The following is a 19,646-nucleotide window of genomic DNA, read 5'->3' as shown; positions in this document are numbered from 1 at the left end:
TAACGGATCCTTCTAATCCAGTCTATCTAATGTCTTTTTCAGGAGCCAGAGGAAATGCATCTCAAGTACACCAATTAGTAGGTATGAGAGGATTAATGTCGGACCCTCAAGGACAAATGATTGATTTACCTATTCAAAGCAATTTACGCGAGGGACTTTCTTTGACAGAATATATAATTTCCTGCTATGGAGCCCGCAAAGGGGTTGTAGATACTGCTGTGCGAACAGCAGATGCTGGATATCTTACACGTAGACTTGTTGAAGTAGTTCAACATATTATTGTGCGTAGAAGAGATTGTGGTACTATCCGAGGTATTTCTGTAAGTCCTCAAAATGGGATGACGGAAAAACTTTTTGTCCAAACACTAATTGGTCGTGTATTAGCAGACGATATATATATCGGTTCACGATGCATTGCCGCGCGAAATCAAGATATTGGAATTGGATTAGTCAATCGATTCATAACTGCCTTTCGAGCACAACCATTTCGAGCACAACCAATATATATTAGAACCCCCTTTACTTGCCGAAGCACTTCTTGGATCTGTCAATTATGCTATGGCCGGAGTCCTACTCATAGTGATCTGGTCGAATTGGGAGAAGCCGTAGGTATTATTGCGGGTCAATCAATTGGGGAGCCAGGGACTCAACTAACATTAAGAACTTTTCATACTGGCGGAGTATTCACAGGGGTACTGCCGACCTTGTACGATCCCCTTCGAATGGAAAAATAAAATTCAATGAGAATTTGGTTCACCCCACACGTACCCGTCATGGGCAGCCTGCTTTTCTATGTTATATAGACTTGCATGTAACTATTCAGAGTCAAGATATTCTATATAGTGTGAATATTCCCTCAAAAAGCTTGATTCTAGTGCAAAATGATCAATATGTAAAATCCGAACAAGTAATTGCGGAGATTCGTGCCGGAACGTCCACTTTACATTTTAAAGAAAGGGTACAAAAGCATATTTATTCTGAATCAGACGGCGAAATGCACTGGAGTACTGATGTTTACCATGCGCCCGAATATCAATATGGTAATCTTCGCCGATTACCAAAAACAAGCCATTTATGGATATTGTCAGTAAGTATGTGCAGATCCAGTATAGCGTCTTTTTCACTCCACAAGGATCAAGATCAAATGAATACTTATGGTAAAAAAGATAGGGAAATTCTTGATTATTCAACGTCGGATCGAATCATGTCCAATGGCCATTGGAATTTTATCTATCCTTCTATTTTTCAAGATAATTCAGATTTGTTGGCGAAAAAGCGAAGAAATAGGTTCGTCATTCCATTACAATATCATCAAGAACAAGAGAAAGAACTAATATCCTGTTTTGGGATTTCGATTGAAATCCCCCTTATGGGTGTTTTACGTAGAAATACTATTTTTGCTTATTTTGACGATCCCCGATACAGAAAAGATAAAAAGGGTTCAGGAATTGTTAAATTTAGATATAGGACCCTAGAAGAAGAATATAGGACTCGAGCGGAAGACTCAGAAGAGGAATATGAGACCCTAGAAGACGAATACAGGACCCGAGAGGACGAATATGAATATGAAACCCTAGAAGAATCTAAATATGGAATCCTAGAAGACGAATACGAATATGAAACCCTAGAAGACGAATATGGGAGCCCAGAAAACGAATATGGGAACCCAGAGAACGAATATAGGACTTTAGAGAAAGACTCAGAAGAGGAATATGGGAGCCCAGAGAGCAAATATAGGACCCAAGAGGACGAATATGGAACTCTAGAGGAAGACTCAGAAGACGAATATGGCAGCCCCGGGGAAAGCGCAGAGGAAAAATATGGTACTTTAGAGGAAGACTCAGAAGAAGATTCAGAGGACGAATACGAGAGCCCAGAGGAAGATTCCATCTTAAAAAAAGAGGGTTTGATTGAGCATCGAGGAACAAAAGAATTTAGTCTAAAATACCAAAAAGAAGTAGATCGGTTTTTTTTCATTCTTCAAGAACTTCATATCTTGCCGAGATCTTCATCCCTAAAGATACTTGACAATAGTATTATTGGAGTGGATACACAACTCACAAAAAATACAAGAAGTCGACTAGGCGGACTGGTCCGAGTGAAGAGAAAAAAAAGCCATACGGAACTCAAAATATTTTCCGGAGATATTCATTTTCCTGAAGAGGCGGATAAGATATTAGGTGGCTGTTTGATACCGCCAGAAAGACAAAAAAAAGATTCTAAGGAATCAAAAAAAAGGAAAAATTGGGTCTATGTTCAACGGAAAAAAATTCTCAAGAGCAAGGAAAAGTATTTTGTTTCCGTTCGCCCTACAGTGGCATATGAAATGGACGAAGGAAGAAATTTAGCAACACTTTTCCCGCAGGATCTCTTGCAAGAAGAAAATAATCTCCAAATTCGACTTGTCAATTTTATTTCTCATGAAAATAGCAAGTTAACTCAAAGAATTTATCACACAAATAGTCAATTTGTTAGAACTTGCTTAGTAGTGAATTGGGAACAAGAAGAAAAAGAAAAGGCTGGTGCTTCCCTTGTTGAGGTAAGAGCAAATGATCTTATTCGCGATTTCCTAAGAATTGAGTTAGTCAAGTCCACTATTTCGTATACACGAAAAAGGTATGGTAGGACAAGTGCAGGACCGATTCCCCATAATAGGTTAGATCGCGCCAATATCAATTCTTTTTATTCCAAGGCGAAGATTGAATCACTTAGCCAACATCCAGAAGCTATTGGCACTTTGTTGAATCGAAATAAAGAATACCACTCTTTGATGATTTTGTCGGCATCCAACTGTTCTCGAATTGGTTTATTCAAGAATTCAAAACATCCCAATGCGATAAAAGAATGGAATCCTAGAATTCCTATTCGAGAAATTTTTGGGCCCTTAGGCGCTATTGTAGCTAGTATATCGCATTTTTCTTCATCTTACTATTTACTAACGCATAATAAAATCCTGTTAAAAAAATATTTGTTCGTTGACAATTTAAAACAAACCTTCCAAGTACTTCAAGAACTTAAATACTCTTTAATAGATGAAAATAAAAGGATTTCTAATTTCGATAGTAACATAATGTTGGATCCATTCCTTTTGAATTGTCACTTTGTCCATCATGATTCTTGGGAAGAGACATTGGCAATAATTCACCTTGGACAATTTATTTGTGAAAATGTATGTCTATTTAAATCGCACATAAAAAAATCCGGTCAAATTTTCATTGTAAATATGAATTCCTTTGTTATAAGAGCAGCTAAACCTTATTTGGCCACTACAGGAGCAACTGTTAATGGTCATTATGGAGAAATCCTTTACAAGGGAGATAGGTTAGTTACGTTTATATATGAAAAATCGAGATCTAGTGACATAACGCAAGGTCTTCCAAAAGTGGAACAAATCTTTGAAGCGCGTTCAATTGATTCATTATCCCCGAATCTCGAAAGGAGAATTGAGGATTGGAATGAGCGTATACCAAGAATTCTTGGGGTCCCTTGGGGATTCTTGATTGGAGCTGAGCTAACCATAGCCCAAAGTCGTATCTCTTTGGTTAATAAAATCCAAAAGGTTTATCGATCCCAAGGGGTACAGATCCATAATAGACATATAGAGATTATTATACGCCAAGTAACATCAAAAGTGCGGGTTTCCGAAGATGGAATGTCTAATGTTTTTTCGCCTGGGGAATTAATCGGACTATTGCGAGCGGAACGAGCAGGACGAGCTTTGGATGAATCGATCTATTATCGGGCAATCTTATTGGGAATAACAAGGGCTTCCCTAAATACCCAAAGTTTCATATCTGAAGCAAGTTTTCAAGAAACTGCTCGAGTTTTAGCAAAAGCTGCCCTACGAGGTCGCATTGATTGGTTGAAAGGCTTGAAAGAAAACGTAGTTCTGGGGGGGATTATACCTGTTGGTACCGGATTCCAAAAATTTGTGCATCGTTCCCCACAAGACAAGAACCTTTATTTCGAAATAAAAAAAAAAAATCTATTCGCGTCGGAAATGAGAGATTTTTTGTTTCTCCATACAGAATTAGTTTCTTCAGATTCTGACGTAACAAACAATTTTTATGAGACATAAGAACCCCCATTTAACATTTAACCCTATATCATTTAAGGATACATAAAAAATATTTTTTATTTCAAGCTATTTCGGATCTTTCTTAATCTTCAAAAAGAACTAAATTCCGTAATGGAATGGTAGGGTTAAAAAAAAAAGGAAGTGTGGAAAAAATGACAAGAAGATATTGGAACATTAATTTGAAAGAGATGATAGAAGCAGGAGTTCATTTTGGTCATGGTATTAAGAAATGGAATCCTAAAATGGCCCCTTACATTTCGGCAAAGCGTAAAGGTACTCATATTATAAATCTCGCTAGAACGGCTCGTTTTTTATCAGAAGCTTGTGATTTAGTTTTTGATGCAGCAAGTCAGGGAAAAAGTTTCTTAATTGTTGGTACCAAAAAAAGAGCAACAGATTTAGTAGCATCAGCTGCAATAAGGGCTCGTTGTCATTATGTTAATAAAAAGTGGTTCAGTGGTATGTTAACGAATTGGTCGATTACGAAAACTAGACTTTCTCAATTTAGAGACTTAAGAGCAGAAGAAAAAATGGGAAAATTCCACCATCTCCCAAAAAGAGATGTGGCAATCTTGAAGAGAAAATTATCTACCTTGCAAAGGTATCTCGGCGGGATCAAATATATGACGAGATTGCCAGACATTGTGATCGTCCTTGATCAGCAAAAAGAGTATATAGCTCTTCGGGAATGTGCCATTTTGGGGATTCCTACTATTTCTTTAGTCGATACAAATTGTGACCCGGATCTCGCGAATATATCGATTCCAGCCAACGATGACACTATGACTTCAATTCGATTGATTCTTAACAAATTAGTATTTTCAATTTGTGAGGGCCGTTCTCTCTATATAAGAAATCGTTGATTAAGAATATATAGTGAATTCTTGGGCAACTGCGTAAATTTATGGAATCACTTACTTTACTATATCTTTTTTTTTGCATAGAATTTTTTTTGCATAGAAAAAAGAAGGGGAATATTGATATATATTAGAGGGTATTGATATATATTATGATCTGATGTGCTTTCTTGGTATCCTAAATATAAGATTAATACTTCAAGTTGCTGAGTTGAGAAAGAGATGGTTGAATCAAAAGAATTCCTTTTTTGAAGTTCAATTTTTATCAGAGGACAATATGAATATTATACCTTGTTCCATTAAAACACTCAAGGGGTTATACGATATATCGGGTGTAGAAGTAGGCCAACACTTCTATTGGCAAATAGGAGGTTTCCAAATTCATGCCCAAGTACTCATCACTTCTTGGGTCGTAATTACTATCTTGCTAGGTTCAGTTGTCATAGCTGTTCGGAATCCACAAACCATCCCGACCGACGGTCAGAATTTTTTTGAATATGTCCTTGAGTTTATTCGAGACTTGAGCAAAACTCAGATTGGAGAAGAATATGGTCCCTGGGTTCCCTTTATTGGAACTATGTTCCTTTTTATTTTTGTTTCGAATTGGTCGGGTGCTCTTTTACCTTGGAAAATTATAGAGTTACCCCATGGGGAATTAGCAGCGCCCACGAATGATATAAATACTACTGTTGCTTTAGCTTTACTCACGTCAGCGGCATATTTTTATGCTGGTCTTAGCAAAAAAGGATTGAGCTATTTCGAGAAATATATTAAACCAACTCCAATCCTTTTACCAATTAACATCCTAGAAGATTTCACAAAACCATTATCGCTTAGCTTTCGACTTTTCGGGAATATATTGGCGGATGAATTAGTCGTTGTTGTTCTTGTTTCTTTAGTCCCCTTAGTAATCCCTATACCGGTCATGTTTCTTGGATTATTTACAAGCGGTATTCAAGCTCTTATTTTTGCAACATTAGCCGCAGCCTATATAGGTGAATCCATGGAGGGTCATCATTGAATTGACTCTTTTTGGAAATAGTATTTTTTTTTGCAGCTTAGCTCAATTCATGCATGGTTCCAGATAATCTGCTTGGTTGCAAAAAAATAGTTAGAAATGCGTATGAATATATAGCCTAGAGTTGTAGGAGAGAGAATAGACTATATTATGGAATTTTCAAAGTATATATGCATTAAGGAGGGTGGAGTCAGGCTAGATCTATACTATAATATCCTTAATGTCTATAAGTGGAGTCCTCTTTTATGCGGGTTTCCACTTTAAGCAATGATTTTAGAATCCGATTCAATAGAAAATGAGAAAATATGCAAACAAAATAGAAGAAACAAATGTATATATATATAGGATATTATATTATATATTCCTAGGTTAGATTCATTATCTAATCCGATATATGGATATGGAATTCCCTTCTATGTAGTTCGGACAATTCACATTATCATTTCAATTTGATTTCAATTTGTACTTTTTAGTTACTTTACTTCTCCCCAATAGAGCTTAGAAGTAAGAATTTATTGGTTGATTGTATCCTTAACCATTTCTTTTTTTTGACACGAGGAACTACTCACCATGAATCCACTAATTGCTGCTGCTTCTGTTATTGCTGCTGGATTGGCCGTAGGGCTTGCTTCTATTGGACCTGGAGTTGGTCAAGGTACTGCTGCAGGACAAGCTGTAGAAGGTATTGCGAGACAGCCAGAAGCAGAAGGTAAAATACGAGGTACTTTATTGCTTAGTCTAGCTTTTATGGAAGCTTTAACAATTTATGGACTAGTTGTGGCACTAGCGCTTTTATTTGCGAACCCTTTTGTTTAATCTTAAAAAAAAATTCTTTCGATTTCGATTAGATACTTTTTTCTTTTTTTAGTAAATTGGTATTTGCTTCCGCAATTCCAATTATATCAATACTTTATTTAATTTACTCCTATTTATTACTCCTGGAATTATCTATTTATCGGGACAGATAATACCCCATTCTAGGAAGGGCTGAGTTGAGTATTATTAATTTAGAAGATATGCTCACCTTCTTATTTCCCGTCCTTAGTTTAGGAAAGTGGAAAGTTTTTTCCTTTTATTTTAGGAATTTTGGGAACAGAACATTTCAACAAAGGAAGTCTTTCACCGGTCAAACAAGACGTAAGACTTAATCTAAAAGAAATTACTAGATTGAATCTATTTGCATTAAAAAAACCGATCAAAAAAGGGCGAGCGAAGTAAGTGATCGAAAAACTTTGTTCTTTGTTCGTCCTATCTATAAGAGGAGAGCATATGAAAAATGTAACCCATTCTTTCGTTTTTTTAGCTCACTGGCCATCCGCTGGCAGTTTCGGGCTTAATACCGATATTTTAGCAACAAATCTAATAAATCTAACTGTAGTGGTTGGTGTTTTGATTTTTTTTGGAAAGGGAGTGTGTGCGAGTTGTCTATTTCAAGAATAGATTGGATCTATCCGGCTGCACTTTATAATATTTTTTAGTATTTTTCGGATAAATAAGAAAAGGGTGCACGATCTCGACGAATTACTTCTGAATAAATTCAGAAATCATATGGAAGAACCATAGCATTTCGCGACTCATTGGTAAATCAACTTTGATTCTCTATAAACCAAGAATGTGAGACCATTAACACGGTTAAAGCTAAACTGCTTGAAGTCCAGGCAAAAAGAGGTACTCTTTCTACAACTATATTAGTATTAGTACCGAATTTAAACGGGAAATAGCTAATGTAAAATTTATCTGATATAGAACACTCATATCGATAAAATGGTTTGAACTATTTACTAGAAAAAAAAAAGGGGGCACCCTGCCCTTTTTTAACCAATGCCGAATCGACGACCTATGTATAAAAAAGAGAAATTTTTTGGATTTGAAGAAAAAAAAAAATAAAAAAGAATTCTATTAATTTTCATTTTCCATTTATTTAGTTAGTTTTTCTTAATGAAATTGAAATTATTAACTAGAGGGCAAATAAAAATAAAGAAACAACTTTGCTGACCATGATATATTTTTATCTAGGCGGAAGAGTCCTCTTAATATTTATCTAGTCTTATATAGGTTTCGGTATATTGAAATATAAACATAAAAAAGAAGATAGAGGATAGGCTCATTACTTAAAAAAAAGATATGGAAATAGCTATAGAAAAAAAAAAAAAGGAGCGTGAGAGCCAAATGAATCGAAAGATTCATGTTTGGTTCGGGAAGAGATCATAAAAGTTGTAAACTTACAAAATAATCTACTTTCATTAAAAGATTTATTAGATAATCGAAAACAGAGGATCTTGAGTACTATTCGAAATTCAGAAGAATTGCGTAGAGGGACCATTGAGCAACTCGAAAAAGCTCGGATTCGATTACAGAAAGTCGAACTAGAAGCGGATGAGTATCGAATGAATGGATACTCTGAGATAGAACGAGAAAAAGCAAATTTGATTAATGCTACTTCTATTAGTTTGGAACAATTGGAAAAGTCTAAAAACGAAACCCTTTATTTTGAAAAACAAAGGGCAATGAATCAGGTCCGACAGCGGGTTTTCCAACAGGCCGTACAAGGAGCTCTAGGAACTCTGAATAGTTGTTTGAATACCGAGTTACATTTCCGTACGATTCGTGCTAATATTGGCATTCTCGGGTCCCTGGAATGGAAGAGATAATTAAATTAATTAGGCCTTGAACTTCTACTTTCGTTTAGAATTTAGGCATTATTTTTCCCCTTGCTTCCGAAAAAAGAGTCAAGAAACACTAATGGCAACCCTTCGAGTCGACGAAATTCATAAAATTCTCCGCGAACGTATTGAACAATATAATAGGAAAGTAGGGATTGAGAATATAGGTCGCGTAGTTCAAGTGGGGGATGGGATTGCTCGTATTATAGGTCTTGGTGAAATAATGTCAGGTGAATTAGTCGAATTTGCAGAAGGTACTAGGGGTATTGCTCTGAATTTGGAATCCAAAAATGTTGGGATTGTATTAATGGGCGATGGGTTGATGATACAAGAGGGAAGTTTTGTAAAAGCAACAGGAAGAATTGCTCAGATACCCGTGAGTGAGGCTTACTTGGGTCGTGTTGTAAATGCTCTGGCTAAACCTATTGATGGGAAAGGCGAAATTATAGCTTCCGAATCTCGCTTAATTGAATCTCCTGCTCCAAGTATAATTTCCAGGCGTTCCGTATACGAACCTCTTCAAACAGGGCTTATTGCTATCGATTCGATGATCCCTATAGGGCGCGGTCAGCGAGAGTTAATTATTGGGGACAGACAGACTGGCAAAACAGCAGTAGCCACAGATACAATTCTCAATCAAAAAGGGCAAGGTGTAATATGTGTTTATGTAGCTATCGGTCAAAGAGCATCCTCCGTAGCTCAAGTAGTAACTACTTTCCATGAGGAGGGGGCTATGGAATACACTATTGTAGTAGCTGAAATGGCGGATTCACCTGCTACATTACAATACCTCGCTCCTTATACGGGAGCAGCCCTGGCTGAGTATTTTATGTACCGCGAACGGCATACTTTAATAATTTATGATGATCTCTCCAAACAGGCACAAGCTTATCGCCAAATGTCCCTTCTATTAAGAAGACCTCCCGGCCGTGAGGCTTATCCAGGGGATGTTTTTTATTTGCATTCACGCCTTTTAGAAAGAGCCGCTAAATTAAATTCTCTTTTAGGCGAAGGAAGTATGACCGCTTTACCAATAGTTGAGACTCAATCTGGAGACGTTTCCGCCTATATTCCTACTAATGTAATCTCCATTACAGATGGACAAATATTCTTATCTGCGGATCTATTCAATGCCGGAATTCGACCCGCTATTAATGTGGGTATTTCTGTTTCCAGAGTAGGATCCGCGGCTCAAATTAAAGCCATGAAACAAGTAGCTGGCAAATCAAAATTGGAACTAGCGCAATTCGCAGAGTTACAAGCCTTTGCACAATTCGCCTCTGCTCTCGATAAAACAAGTCAGAATCAATTGGCAAGGGGTCGACGATTAAGGGAATTGCTTAAACAATCCCAGGCAAATCCTCTCCCAGTGGAAGAGCAGATAGCTACTATTTATACCGGAACAAGAGGATATCTTGATTCGTTAGAAATTGAACAGGTAAATAAATTTCTGGATGAGTTACGTAAACATCTAAAAGATACTAAACCTCAATTCCAAGAAATTATATCTTCTAGCAAGACATTCACCGAGCAAGCGGAAATCCTTTTGAAGGAAGCTATTCAGGAACAGCTGGAACGGTTTTCTCTTCAGTAACAAATAAATTTTGCATGTCTACTCTTGTTAGTAGAATAGGAATCGTTGAGAAAGCTTTTTTCATTTGAATCATGCAAAAAAGTTTTCTTTGTTTTTAGTTTAGTATAGTTATTTAAAGAATAGATAGAAATAAGATTGCGTCCAATAGGATTTGAACCTATACCAAAGGTTTAGAAGACCTCTGTCCTATCCATTAGACAATGGACGCTTTTCTTTCATATTTTATTCTTTCTTTTATTTTTTTGCTTCTTCCGAGAAAAAACTGTTAGACCAAAACTCTTTTAGGAAATCAAAAAATCCAGATACAAATGCATGATGTATATATTATATCATGCATATATCATAAAGAAGGAGTATGGAGCCGGTAGTGGGAATCGAACCCGCAACCCCAAGGTTATGAGCCTTATGAGCTACCAAACTGCTCTATACTCTTAAACTAAAGAGGGGTAACTAGTGGATAAAAGAGGGTTGGATACGCCCCTCTACCAATATCTATACAAATAGAATAGTCCATTTATACAGAATGGTAAAGAGGGCTCCTCTATGATTATCAATTCCAGAAATCCATACAAATACGAAAGGGTATTTTATCCTTACCAACTGGATCTTGTTGCACCCGGTAACAAACACTCATAAACCATTTCTCGAAGTACGTGTCCGGATAGCCCAAAATGTCGATAGTTAGCTCTAGGTCTTCCGGTCAAAAAACAACGTCGATGAAGGCGTGTAGGTGCACTATTACGCGGTAGGGATTGCAATTTTTCTCGCATTTTCGTTTTTTCACTCAAACTCAAGGGAGAAACTTTGCTTCTTATCTTTTTTTTTAAAGATTGACGAATCAAATGATATTTCTGTTCTAATTTCTGCCGCTTCTTCTCCCTCTGAATCAAACTTTTTTTTGCCATAATGTGTCGTTGCTATTATTACCAAGTATACGGTTCTAATCCTAGATGGAAAAATAAATAGAAAAAGAAATCTAAAAAGGCAGATCCTCCCTCTCTATCAAGAGTAATGAACTAGGTGCTGATACAGTACAAAAAAACAAACTAAATTAACCAAACTTGCCTGATGTTGAGGCAATCAAGAAAGCTGCATAAGTGAATATATAACCCACGGAAAAGTGAGCTAATCCAACCAATCTTGCTTGCACAATGGAAAGAGCCACGGGCTTATCTCTCCAGCGAATTAAATTAGCTAAAGGTGTGCGTTCATGAGCCCATGCTAAAGTCTCAATTAATTCCTGCCAATACCCCCGCCAGGAAATTAAGAACATAAATCCAGTAGCCCAAACAAGATGTCCAAATAAGAACATCCACGCCCATACCGATAAACTATTCATCCCAAAAGGATTATATCCATTGATAAGTTGTGAAGAGTTTAACCATAGGTAATCTCTTAACCATCCCATCAAATAAGTGGAGGATTCATTAAATTGTGAAACGTTGCCCTGCCATAATGTGATATGTTTCCAATGCCAATAAAAAGTAACCCACCCAATGGTATTTAACATCCAGAAAACTGCCAAATAAAATGCGTCCCAAGCAGAAATATCACAAGTACCGCCGCGCCCTGGGCCGTCACAAGGAAAACTATATCCAAAATCCTTTTTATCTGGCATTAATTTGGAACCGCGTGCATCTAAAGCGCCCTTTACTAAAATCAATGTAGTTGTATGCAAACCTAGAGCAATAGCATGATGAACCAAGAAATCCCCAGGTCCTATTGTTAAGAAAAGCGAATTACTATTCTCATTAACAGCATTCAACCATCCGGGCAACCATAGGCTTCGACCCGCATTGAAAGCGGGGCCATTCGTTGAAGATAAGAGTATATCGAACCCATATGTCGTCTTGCCATGAGCAGATTGTATCCATTGGGCAAATATAGGTTCGATCAAGATTTGCTTTTCTGGAGTACCAAAAGCAAGCATGACGTCGTTATGAACATAAAGGCCCAAGGTATGGAATCCTAGAAAGAGGCTAGCCCAACTTAAATGAGATATGATAGCTTCTTTATGGTCTAACATTCTTGCCAATACATTATCCTCATTCTGTTCCGGATTGTAATCCCTAATGAAAAAAATAGCTCCATGAGCAAAAGCCCCTGTCATGATGAACCCTGCAATATATTGGTGATGAGTATATAAAGCAGCTTGAGTAGTAAAGTCTTGTGCTATGAATGCATAAGGAGGTAAAGAGTACATATGTTGAGCTACTAAGGAAGTAATAACCCCTAAAGAAGCTAGAGCAAGACCTAACTGAAAATGAATCGAATTGTTGATTGTGTCATAAAGGCCCTTATGCCCACGCCCTAATCGACCCCCCGGAGGAGTATGCGCTTCTAAAAGATCTTTAATACTGTGCCCAATTCCGAAGTTAGTTCGATACATGTGACCGGCAATGAGAAAAATAAATGCAATAGCTAAATGATGGTGAGCCATATCGGTCAGCCACAAACTTTGCGTTTGTGGGTGGAATCCCCAAGAAGAGTTAGAATGGCAGTTCCCGCTCCTTGAGCGGTACCAAATAAATGATTACTCGAATCAGGGTTTTGGGCATAAAGATTCCATTGACCCGTCAAAAGGGGTCCCAACCCCTGGGGATAGGGTAATACATCTAAGAAATTATTCCATCGAACGTACTCCCCCCTGGATGCGGGAATAGCAACATGAACTAAATGTCCTGTCCAAGCCAAAGAACTTACCCCGAAAAGTCCTGACAAATGATGATTGAGACGAGATTCCGCGTTTTTGAACCACGAAAGGCTTGGTTTCCATTTGGGTTGTAGATGTAACCAACCCGCTATTAAGGACAGCGTAGAAAGAAATAATAGAAAAAGAGCTCCAGTATAAAGATCCTCATTGGTGCGTAATCCTATTGTATACCACCACTGATAAACTCCAGAATAAGCAATATTCACTGGACCAGCAGCACCTCCTCGAGTAAAGGCTTCCACAGCGGGTTGACCAAAATGAGGATCCCAAATCGCATGAGCAATAGGTCTTACGTGTAAAGGATCCTGTATCCATGATTCAAAATTTCCTTGCCAAGCTACATGAAACAGATTTCCGGACGTCCATAGAAAGATTATTGCTAATTGCCCAAAGTGAGAAGCAAAAATGTTCTGATAAAGACGTTCTTCAGTAATATCATCATGACTTTCGAAATCATGTGCGGTAGCAATACCAAACCAAATACGACGAGTAGTGGGGTCCTGAGCTAAGCCTTGGCTAAACCTGGGAAATCTTAATTCCATAATGCCTTTCAAATCCTCCTAGCCACTATCCTACTGCAATAATTCTCGCTAAGAAGAATGCCCATGTCGTGGCAATTCCACCCAGAAGGTAATGGGTTACTCCTACAGCGCGTCCTTGTATAATGCTCAAGGCTCTAGGCTGAGTAGCAGGAGCAACTTTTAATTTGTTATGAGCCCAAACGATAGATTCAATGAGTTCTTGCCAATAACCACGGCCGCTGAATAAAAACATTAAACTGAAGGCCCAGACAAAATGAGCACCTAAGAAAAAAAGACCATATGCAGATAATGAAGAACCATAAGACTGAATGACTTGCGATGCCTGTGCCCACAAGAAATCTCGAAGCCACCCATTAATCGTAATGGAACTCTGTGCAAAGTTTCCCCCTGTAATATGAGTTACCACCCCTTGATCACTTATAGTACCCCAAACATCCGACTGCATTTTCCAACTGAAATGGAAAATGACTACCGAAATTGCATTGTACATCCAGAATAAACCTAAGAAAACATGATCCCAGGCGGATACTTGACATGTTCCCCCTCGGCCAGGCCCATCGCAAGGAAAGCGAAAACCTAGATTTGCTTTATCGGGTATCAAACGGGAACTCCGAGCAAATAAAACACCTTTCAAAAGTATTAATACAGTCACATGTATGGTAAATGCATGAATGTGATGGACTAAAAAATCTGCGGTTCCTAATGGAATAGGTAACAAAGCCACTTTGCCACCTACTGCTACTAACTCGCCGCCTCCCCACGTTAAGCTAGTACTTGTTGTTGCACCAGGAGCTGTTACGCCAGGCGCAGTAGCATGGATATTTTGTACCCATTGAGCAAAGATAGGTTGTAATTGTATGGCAGTATCCGAAAACATATCTTGTGGACGGCCTAAAGCACTCATGGTATCATTATGAATGTACAAGCCAAAACTGTGAAAACCTAGAAATATACATACCCAGTTAAGGTGGGATATGATTGCATCGCGGTGTCTAAGGACGCGATCTAATAGATCGTTGTATCGAGTAGTTGGATCATAGTCTCTTACCATAAAAATTGCTGCATGTGCAGCAGCACCGACTATTAGAAATCCGCCAATCCACATGTGGTGTGTGAACAAGGAAAGTTGTGTACCATAGTCAGTAGCTAGGTATGGATAGGGAGGCATAGAATACATATGATGAGCTACAACAATGGTTGTAGAGCCTAGCATAGCTAGGTTAAGAGATAATTGAGCATGCCATGACGTTGTTAAGATTTCATAAAGACCCTTATGGCCTTGTCCTGTAAATGGGCCCTTGTGAGCCTCCAAAATATCTTTAAGTCCATGGCCAATACCCCAATTGGTCCTATACATATGACCTGCGATTAGGAAAAGAATAGCAATAGCTAAATGATGGTGCGCAATATCGGTCAGCCAGAGACCACCGGTTACTGGATCTAGTCCTCCGCGAAAAGTCAGAAATTCTGCGTATTTGGACCAATTTAAAGTGAAAAAAGGGGTTGCTCCTTCGGCAAAACTAGGATAAAGTTGAGCCAAAAGGTCCCGATTCAAGATAAATTCATGAGGAAGTGGTATCTCTTTAGGATCCACCCCAGCGTCAAGAAATTGGTTAATTGGTAAAGATACATGAATTTGGTGCCCCGCCCAAGAAAGAGACCCAAGTCCTAATAATCCCGCTAAGTGGTGATTCAACATGGATTCTACATCTTGGAACCAGGCCAATTTGGGAGCGGCTTTGTGATAATGGAACCAACCAGCAAAAAGCATTAACGCTGCAAAAATCAATGCACCAATTGCAGTACAATAGAGTTGTAATTCACTAGTTATTCCAGATGCTCGCCAAAGCTGAAAAAAACCAGAGGTTATTTGGATTCCTCGGAAACCCCCGCCTACATCACCATTCAATATTTCTTGCCCTACTATAGGCCAAACTACCTGAGCACTGGGTCCAATGTGAGTAGGATCACTTAGCCATGCTTCATAATTGGAAAAACGGGCGCCATGAAAGTACATGCCACTCAACCAAAGAAAGATAATGGAAAGTTGCCCGAAATGAGCACTAAAGACTTTTCGAGAAATCTCCTCCAAATCACCAGTATGACTATCGAAATCGTGAGCATCAGCATGTAGGTTCCAGATCCAAGTGGTAGTATCAGGGCCCTTAGCTAGTGTTCTTGAGAAATGGCCGGGTCTGGCCCATTCCTCAAAAGATGTTTTTACAGGATCCCTATCCACAACAATTTTTACTTCTGGTTCCGGCGAACGAATAATCATTAAGTCCTCCTCTTTCCGGACAAGACATACAAAGAGACCCGCCAACTGTCTTTTTAGTGAATCTTTGAAAGATATATATTTTGAAAGATAGATTTTGAAAGATAGATTTTGAAAGATAGATATTGTGATTAGTTCTTTTCTTTACTATCTACCATCCTTCTATTTTTTTTTAGTTATTCACTGGAGCAATTATATATTGAAGTCAATCCGAGGCAAGTGTTCGGGTCTATTATGACATAAAGATTAGGTGCCTAACGGACATTGTTTATCTTGAAAAACAAATATTTCTCGACGTAAGAAAAAAATCTTTTTTATTTTTAATTTAAGAAACTAGTGTATTTTTTTTTGAGGGCATAAGCTCCTATCTATATCTACTTTCCTTGAGCATAATTAGGGTTTTTTATTTGATTCTAAATTCCAAGATAACTCATTAGAATTATTAATAAGATGGTCCTAATATATTAGCAATATTTAGATTGCCCCCTCTTTTTATTCAGTTTATTACTTCTATTCTAGACCCTATCCCTATGGTTTATTCTTATGAAATATCATATAAAATAGAAGGTATAAGAAATGGATATAATGAAATTCTTGATTCGATCTTACGACCTAATTTATTTGATTAATGGATCAACAACCAAACCACCCATTTTATGAAAAAGAAGGAGCATGGTCTTATTCAAATTCAAAGCGCTTCGTAATCTTCAACCAGTTCTGTGCTTCAATATAATTTCCCGGAGTAAGCGCTATAGCTTGTTTCCAATATTCAGCAGCTTGATCAAACCAAGCTTCCGCAATTTCCGAATCACCCTGTAGAATGGCCTGTTCTCCTCGGTCGGAATAGGAAGTTCCTTCCCTTAGAACCGTACTTGAGAGTTTCCTACCTCATACGGCTCAGAAATTGCTATCTGAATTTCCCCTATCTTAACTGAATTCGATTTATCAAAAATCGATCCAATTTGTTCTTGGGTTAAGCAGAAGAAATTAATTACCTAAGTTTCAAACCCTAATTTTTATCAATAATCAGTTTGATCTTTTTTCCCCACCTTCAGAAGAATGAAGCATAGATAGATATAGAGCCTTCGTTCAAATTTTCTGAAAGGTAACTATCCCGTTTTCATATATGAAATCTCTATAGAATCCTTGAAAAAGACTTTTTTCCATAAGAAAGAAAAAAGAACTTACTATCTTTGGGATCTGATACTACACCGCTGCTTAATCCCTTAGTGGATCGGCTCTATTACATAAGCGGATTCCTAAATTTTGCCCCATATCATGGGATAAGTAAGCAGTTTTTTTTAGTTGTATCGACCCAGTCGCTCACTAATTGATCTTTACGGTGCTTTCTCTATCAATTTGAGAAACTTTATCCATAGAGTAGTAGTATAGGCCATACTTTCTTCGTTTTTTGATTCTCGTGAAGTGTCCTTCCTTCCTACAGCTGATAGGGAAAAATCGTTGTTTTTACGATCCCTATGTAGAAAGCCCTTTTTTCTAGTATTTACTAGAAAATTTGATCCTCTTTTTTTTTTTCTTTCTATAGTGGAGATAGTCGCACGTAATGACAGATCACGGCCATATTATTAAAAGCTTGCGGTAAGAAGGGGTTTCGTTCTAGTGCCCGGAAATAATATTCCAAAGCCTTTGTATGCTCTCCATTGCTTGTGTGTATAAGGCCTATGTTATAGAGTATATAACTTCGATCATAGGGATCGATTTCTAGTCGCGTAGCTTCATAATAATTTTGCAAAGCTTCCGCATAATTTCCTTCGGATTGAGCCAACATCCGTTACGGTCGTTCATTCTATTCAAAAAATCTCCGTTCCAAAACCGTACATGAGGTTTTCATCTCATACGGCTCCTCCCTTCTGTACATAATAGTACTAAGCGAAATAATCTATAGAATCAAAATAGAATTAGTCCCGTCTCATTATGAACCGAAAGGGGCTGGTATTTTTCCAAGAAATCTCTAGCCAACCTTCCCACAAGAGGTTTTTCTTAACACCAATGAATTCTATTAATGCTAGAGGAAAACGATAGCTCCAATAATTTCTTTGTTCTCAACGCCTCCTATTTAGAGGAATTAGCTACTTCAACGATCTTTGATGGTTATAGGGGTATCCAAAGTACAAACCTGATGGTTGTTTGTTATCCCAACCATTCTTCCCAGCCCTGATACCGATCAGGAAAGGGGTAATTTCTAACAAAGTTTTTCTCTTGTTGATTCCTATTTCTAGGTGTAGTGCTTTTCTCCCCTATGCTGCCTACGGATACTAATAGAGTAGGATTGGCCTGTAATCCATACCATACCATATCCTGTAGGTGTAACCTTTCGCTCAATACTCAAATCTACAATTGAAGTATCTGAAGCCGCATCAATCGAGGATACACGACGGAAGGAATTGTTAGTTCGCCTCACCTTCCCGAAGCGTGGGTTTGTTTGCTTTACAAATTTGGTTCTCTCTATGCCAACCCCCTCTCTTTTTCGTAAGACTGAGGTATAGGTAGGGCTAAAAAAAAGCAAAAAAAAAAGAGTCAAATCGCACCATCTCTATAATAAGTAAATGCCTTTTTTTCTCCTGAGGTTGTCGGAATTATTCGCAATAAAATATTGGCTACAATTGAGGAGGTCTTATCAATGAAATTTCCATTTACACGGGATCTAGGCATAATTCCCAACCCATTCTATATAGAATTGTTTTCATTCCTTCACAAAATAACATAAAAACAAACACATTCGATTCTTATAATTATAAATAGATTGATCCATATGCTCTACTCTAAATCCATATGCTTTAAATGGATAAGAGAGATAGAGATATGGATTTTCCGCTCAGCTCAAATTGTATCCTTTTCCTTCTGCTTGGACACGAAGAGATATGAAATATTTGACTAAGACTGGATTTCATTCCACTTTGCTATTTCTGAACAACAACTTATGTTATCAACTATTTCGTGTTTTCAAAGTTATTAATTGTCTCATACCCTATTTTTGATTTCGATAGTATGGTGTAGCGTATCTTATGCAAACGGAATTCTAAGGTTTCTTTATTTTATTATGCAATAAGAAGAATTCTTCCATTTTCTTTTTCTTTAGTTGCGGGAAAACCCAAATTAAAACTTTTTTTTTATAGCGAGCGCAATTTCTAGTAAAAAATCCTGTATCCTTCCACTTAGATCAAAAGGAATTTTTCCAATAGAACTATGGAACCCCCGAGTGGTTGCGGTTGTACCTGTACTGCAGGAATAAGAAAACTCGCTATTCACTCAGTTTATTTTCCATAATAAGTTATGTAGGAGAGATGGCCGAGCGGTTCAAGGCGTAGCATTGGAACTGCTATGTAGACTTTTGTTTACCGAGGGTTCGAATCCCTCTCTTTCCGTTTTTCTTAATTCATCAACGTTAAGGATCACAATGTATCAAATCAAATAACAATTTTTTCCAGCAATAATATCTTATATTATCTTATTTTGATTTAATAGAAATTAGAAATTCTCTATAGCAAATTACTGTGGTATGTAAAATACACATAGAGGAAAAAAGAAAAAAGGATCCTAATCCTAGGGTTAATCAATTTTAGCTAGTTGATGGGAAAATACAAATTAATGGTAATGGTCTTAGGGCGATTTAGTTCGGGGAAAGGGGAAGGGGAAGAAAATTCTATGAACCTTTCCTTTTTTCGTTAAGTTCAAGTCTGACGAGAGTAATATTCTACAACTAACAACTCATTTATTTTGAGACCGACCCACTTCCTATCTAGGATTTTATTTACTAGTCCTTTATATTCCAACGTGTCAATCGCCAAATGCTTTGGCAATTTCCCCGGGTCCGATGAAGCAATATAATTTTGAACCAGACCTTTTGATCTTTGGTTATCTTTCGTAGTAATAATATCTCGGGGT

General features: G+C 37.6%; 2 non-coding genes across 2 annotated transcripts; one reads left to right on the top strand and one right to left on the bottom strand.

Annotated features, from left to right (window-relative positions):
- Positions 1–10,346: 10,346 nt before the first annotated feature.
- On the bottom strand, positions 10,347–10,418 carry TRNAR-UCU (transfer RNA arginine (anticodon UCU)). Its single transcript has one exon. It is a non-coding gene; the product is annotated as a tRNA-Arg (tRNA).
- Positions 10,419–19,039: 8,621 nt separating this feature from the next.
- TRNAS-GGA (transfer RNA serine (anticodon GGA)) lies at positions 19,040–19,126 on the top strand. The gene has a single exon. It is a non-coding gene; the product is annotated as a tRNA-Ser (tRNA).
- The last annotated feature ends 520 nt before the right edge of the window (positions 19,127–19,646 follow it).

Source organism: Aegilops tauschii, unplaced genomic scaffold, assembly GCF_002575655.3.
Source record: "Aegilops tauschii subsp. strangulata cultivar AL8/78 unplaced genomic scaffold, Aet v6.0 ptg000551l_obj, whole genome shotgun sequence".
Lineage (NCBI taxonomy): Eukaryota > Viridiplantae > Streptophyta > Magnoliopsida > Poales > Poaceae > Aegilops > Aegilops tauschii.
Note: the sequence above shows the minus strand (reverse complement) of the source record. Positions and strands in the feature narration are given on the sequence as shown.